This window comes from Arachis stenosperma, chromosome 8, assembly GCF_014773155.1.
Source record: "Arachis stenosperma cultivar V10309 chromosome 8, arast.V10309.gnm1.PFL2, whole genome shotgun sequence".
NCBI lineage: Eukaryota > Viridiplantae > Streptophyta > Magnoliopsida > Fabales > Fabaceae > Arachis > Arachis stenosperma.
Genome location: NC_080384.1, coordinates 4,045,402 through 4,051,401, shown reverse-complemented (window position 1 = coordinate 4,051,401; position 6,000 = coordinate 4,045,402).

Here is a 6,000-nt window from a genome sequence, read left to right as displayed (position 1 = left end):
AAATGACTGGTGCTGTGACCAGCTTAGCTTTCAGGGTCTCAAATGCCTGCAGACACTGTGTGTCAAACACAAATGGTGTGTCAGCAGTTAGCAGGTTACTTAAAGGTTTTGCAATTTTTGAAAAATCCTTTATAAACCTTCTCTAGAATCCTGCATGCCCCAGAAAGCTTCTGATTGCCTTAACATTGGCAGGTGGTGGTAATTTTTCAATTACCTCTACCTTTGCCTTATCCACCTCTATTCCCTTGCTTAAAATTTTGTGCCCAAGGACAATTCCTTCAGTCACCATAAAGTGACATTTCTCCCAGTTTAAAACCAGGTTAGTCTCTTGGCACCTTTTCAGGACAAGTGCTAGGTGATTAAGACAGGAGCTGAATGAGTCTCCATATACTGAGAAGTCATCCATGAAGACTTCCAGAAATTTCTCTACCATATCTGAGAAGATAGAGAGCATGCACCTCTGAAAGGTTGCAGGTGCATTGCACAGACCAAAAGGCATCCTTCTGTAGGCAAACACGCCAGAAGGGCAAGTAAATGCTGTTTTCTCTTGGTCCTGAGGATCTACTGCAATTTGGTTGTAACCTGAATAGCCATCCAAAAAGCAGTAATAGTCATGCCCAGCTAGTCTTTCTAGCATTTGGTCTATGAATGGTAAAGGAAAATGATCCTTTCTGGTGGCTGTATTGAGCCTTCTGTAGTCAATACACATACGCCACCCTGTAACTGTTCTTGTAGAAACCAGTTCATTTTTTTCATTATGAACCACTGTCATGCCTCCCTTTTTGGGGACAACTTGGACAGGGCTCACCCAGGGGCTATCAGAAATAGGATAGATAATCCCAGCCTCTAGTAATTTAGTGACTTCTTTCTGCACCACCTCCTTCATGGCTGGATTTAGCCTCCTTTGTGGTTGGACCACTGGTTTGGCATTATCCTCCAACAGGATCTTGTGCATGCATCTAGCTGGGCTAATACCCTTAAGATCACTTATGGACCACCCAAGAGCTGTCTTGTGTGTTCTTAGCACTTGAATCAGTGCTTCCTCTTCCTGTGAATTTAAAGCAGAGCTTATAATCACTGGAAAAGTTTCACCCCCTCCCAGAAATGCATATTTCAGGGATGGTGGTAGTGGTTTGAGTTCAGGTTTGGGAGGTTTATCCTCCTCTTGAGGAATTTTCGAAAATTCCTTTGCTTCCTCTAGTTCTTCTTGATCAGGTTGAGCATCTTTGAAGATGTCCTCAAGCTCTGATTCTAGGCTTTCAGCCATATTGATCTCTTCTACCAGAGAGTCAATAATGTCAGCGCCCATGCAGTCATTTGGTGTGTCTGGATGCTGCATAGCTTTTACAGCATTTAATTTGAACTCATCCTCATTGACTCTCAAGGTTACTTCCCCTTTTTGTACATCAATGAGAGTTCGTCCAGTTGCTAGGAAAGGTCTTCCTAGAATGAGAGTTGCACTCTTGTGCTCCTCCATTTCCAGCACCACAAAGTCAGTTGGAAAGGCGAATGGCCCAACCTTGACAATCATATCCTCTATTATGCCTAATGGATGTTTAATGGAGCCATCAGCAAGTTGGAGGCATATCCTGGTTGGTTTGACTTCTCCAGTCAACCCAAGCTTTCTGATAGTGGATGCAGGTATTAGATTGATGCTTGCTCCAAGATCACATAGGGCTGTCTTGGTGCAAGCGCCTTCTAATGTGCATGGTATCAGAAAGCTTCCAGGATCTTGAAGCTTTTCTGGTAAGCTTTCAGAATGACTGCACTGCATTCTTCAGTGAGAAACACTTTTTCAGTTTCTCTCCAATCCTTCTTATGACTTAAGATTTCCTTCATGAACTTAGCATAAGAAGGTATTTGCTCAAGTGCCTCTGCAAACGGAATCTTTATTTCAAGAGTCCTTAGATAGTCTGCAAAGCGGGCAAATTGCTTATCCTGTTCTGCTTTGTGGAGTTTCTGAGGATAAGGCATCTTGGCTTGATATTCTTCAACCTTAGATGCTGCAGGTTTATTCCTTACAGAAGTGGTTGAAGAAGCCTTTTTAGAGGGATTACTGTCAGCACTCTCAGGTGTCTGATCTTTCCTTGGCGTTTGAACGCCAATAACATTTCTCTCTGGGCTCTTACTGTCCTCAGAGGGATTTTGAACAGTGGTTTGGTTATCCTCTGTCAATTGTTCCCTGTTTGGCTTTTTGCTCTTTTGAGTAGTGGTATTCAGTGTCTTCCCACTCCTCAGTTGAACTACTTGACACTCCTCTGTTATCTGTTTAGATATTTGCTGTTTTGCTTGATTCAATTGCAGTTCTATGTTCTTGTTAGCAACTTTAGTTTCATAGAGCATCTCTTTAAATTCTGCTAACTGTTCTGTCATCAGGAGCAATTGTTGATTAAGCTCAATCATCTGTTCTTGAGGATTAGGGTCAGTGACTACTGTCATGACTTCCTCATCTGGAGAGAACTCATTGCTAGAATACAAATATTGGTTTCTAGCAACAGTGTCTATAAGCTCTTGAGCTTCTTCAATTGTCTTCCTCATGTGTATAGATCCACCAGCTGAGTGGTCTAAAGACATCTGAGCTTTTTCTGTAAGCCCATAGTAGAAGATGTCTAACTGTACCCATTCTGAGAACATTTAAGAGGGGCATTTTCTTAGCATACCTCTATACCTCTCCCAGGCATTATAAAGGGATTCATTATCCTCTTGTTTAAAGCCTTGGATGTCCAGCCTTAGCTGTGTCATCCTCTTTGGAGGGTAAAAATGATTCAAGAATTTGTCTGATAACTGTTTCCATGTCTTTATGCTTGCTGTAGGTTGGTTATTCAACCACCTTTTAGCCTGATCTTTTACAGCAAATGGAAATAGTAATAGTCTGTAGACATCCTGATCCACCTCTTTATCATGTACTGTGTCAGCAATTTGTAAGAACTGTGCCAGAAACTCAGTAGGTTCTTCCTGTGGAAGACCGGAATACTGGCAATTTTGCTGCACTATGATAATGAGTTGAGGATTTAGCTCAAAGCTGCTTGCTTTGATGGGAGGTGTACAGATGCTACTCCCATATGCAGCTGTAATGGGGTTAGCATATGACCCCAGAGTCCTTTTGGACTGATCAATCCCACTTAGGTCCATAATGGACAAAAGGGAAATGATAATGATTGCAAACAGATAAATTTTGTTTTTTTTTTTGAGTTAAACGAAAAAAATAAAATAAAACAAAAGAAAATTAAAATAAAAATTCGAAAATCAAAAAGAAAATAAGATCAAAGCAAATTGAGAACTGAATCAATTAAGTAATTAAAAAGATTTTGAAAATAACAATTAAAAAGATATGATTGAAAAATTTTTATGAAAAAGATTTGATTTTTGAAAAGAGGAAAGAGAAAAACACAAAAAGACACCAAACTTAAAATTTTTAGAAAATCAAACACTAATTTTCGAAAATTTTAAGGGAAAAACACAAAGAGGACACCAAACTTAGAATTTTTACGGATCAAAAAGAGACTAAAGACATGCAATTTCGAAAAATTAAAAGGAAAATAAGATCATGCAATTGACACCAAACTTAAAATATGAAACTAGACTCAACTAAAAGACTCTAAACCAACAAAAATAAAACAGTCCTAATCTAAGCAACAAGATAAGCCGTCAGTTGTCCAAACTCGAACAATCCCCGGCAACGGCGCCAAAAACTTGGTGCACGAAATTGCAATCACACTTTTGCAATCCCGCACAACTAACCAGCAAGTGCACTGGGTCGTCCAAGTAATACCTTGCGTGAGCAAGGGTCGATCCCACGGAGATTGTCGGCTTGAAGCAAGCTATGGTTATCTTGTAAATCTTAGTCAGGATATCAGAAATTATCAGTATTGATTGTAAAAAGCAAAAGAACATGAAATAAGTACTTGTTTTGCAGTAATGGAGAATAGGTTGAGGTTTTGGAGATGCTCCATCTTCTGAATCTCTGCTTTCCTACTGTCTTTCTTCATCAAACACGCAAGGCTCCTTCCATGGCAAGCTGTATGTAGGGTTTCACCGTTGTCAGTGGCTACCTCCCATCCTCTCAGTGAAAACGTTCCTATGCTCTGTCACAGCATGGCTAATCATCTGTCGGTTCTCGGTCAGGCCGGAATAGAATCCATTGATTCTTTTGCGTCTGTCACTAACGCCCCGCCTGCTAGGAGTTTGAAGTACGTCACAGTCATCCAATCATTGAATCCTACTCAGAATACCACAGACAAGGTTTAGACCTTCCGGATTCTCTTGAATGCCGCCATCAGTTCTAGCTTATACCACGAAGATTCCGATTAAAGAATCCAAGAGATATCTACTTAATCTAAGGTAGAACGGAGGTGGTTGTCAGGCACACGTTCATAGTTGAGAATGATGATGAGTGTCACGGATCATCACATTCATCCGGGTTAAGAACAAGTGATATCTTAGAATGGAAGCAAGCATGATTGAATAAGAAACAGTAGTAATTGCATTAATCCATCAAGATACAGCAGAGCTCCTCACCCCCAACCATGGGGTTTAGAGACTCATACCGTGGAAAGTACACAAAGAAACGTGTAAAGTGTCATGAGGTACAGATACAATGTCAAAAGATCCTATTAATAGTAAACTAGTATCCTAAGGTTTACAGAAATGAGTAAATGACAGAAAAATCCACTTCCGGGCCCACTTGGTGTGTGCTTGGGCTGAGCATTGAAGCTTTCATGTGTAGAGACCTTTTCTGGAGTTAAACGCCAGCTTTCATGCCAGTTTGGGCGTTTAACTCCAAGTTTTATGCCAGTTCCAGCGTTAAACGCTGGAATTTCTGAGGCTGAATTGCCACGCCGGTTTGGGCCATCAAATCTTAAGCAAAGTATGGACTATTATACATTGCTGGAAAGCCCAGGATGTCTACTTTCCAATGCCGTTGAGAGCGCGCCAATTGGGCTTCTGTAGCTCCAGAAAATCCACTTCGAGTGCAGGGAGGTCAGAATCCAACAGCATCTGCAGTCCTTTTCAGTCTCTGAATCAGATTTTTGCTCAAGACCCTCAATTTCAGCCAAAAAATACCTGAAATCACAGAAAAACACACAAACTCATAGTAAAGTCCAGAAAAGTGAATTTTAACTAAAAACTAATAAAAATGTACTAAAAACTAACTAGATCATACTAAAAACATACTAAAAACAATGCCAAAAAGCGTATAAATTATCCGCTCATCAAATTCTAAAGAAGGCAATTTCTATTAGTTGTCTCATTTGTAATGACCATTAATAAGTTACAAAGACAAACTCTCAGCACAGTTGGGTTGTATTTACCCAAGCTGGTTTTTACACACGGACAATTACATGTTACTTTATCAAAGGTTAAATTTAAAAATAGATTTTAAGAGTGTTGATTCAAAATAACACAAGTATATCTGCTTCAACATCAATCAGGCACGGACCTAGGCTTAGCAATGGGGTCACTTGGCCCTCACTCTCATTTTATTTTTTTAAACAAAAAAATATACATATATAATATGTCTCCATTTTAAATTTTAAATGACCCCATTATAAATAAATTAAACCCAATTATTAAAAGTCCTAAACTCATTTTATCTTTCTATTATTTTGACTATTAGTTAACCTAATCAAATTTAGTCTTTTTTCATTCTCAAATTCCAGCTATCAGTCTATCACTCATTTATTCTCTTAAACTCTTTAGTTTCATATTTTTAACATTTTTTCCTATTCTTTGTCTAGTGGTCATCTTCTCTTCATCAAAAGGTAAATTTTCAATTCTTTATTTTGTTTTATCTAACTCTCTATGACTCTATCTATCTTTCAATTGTAAATTTTAATTCAAACAATTATAGTTTAGGTATTAATCTATTTTTCTATTCTCTTCATGAATTTAAATATTTTATTTTATTCTCAATTTAGTGATCCTTATTATTTATTTATTTATCTTTCGTTCTATTCTATTATATGTAATTATGTTGCATATAAATTTCTAAAATGAATT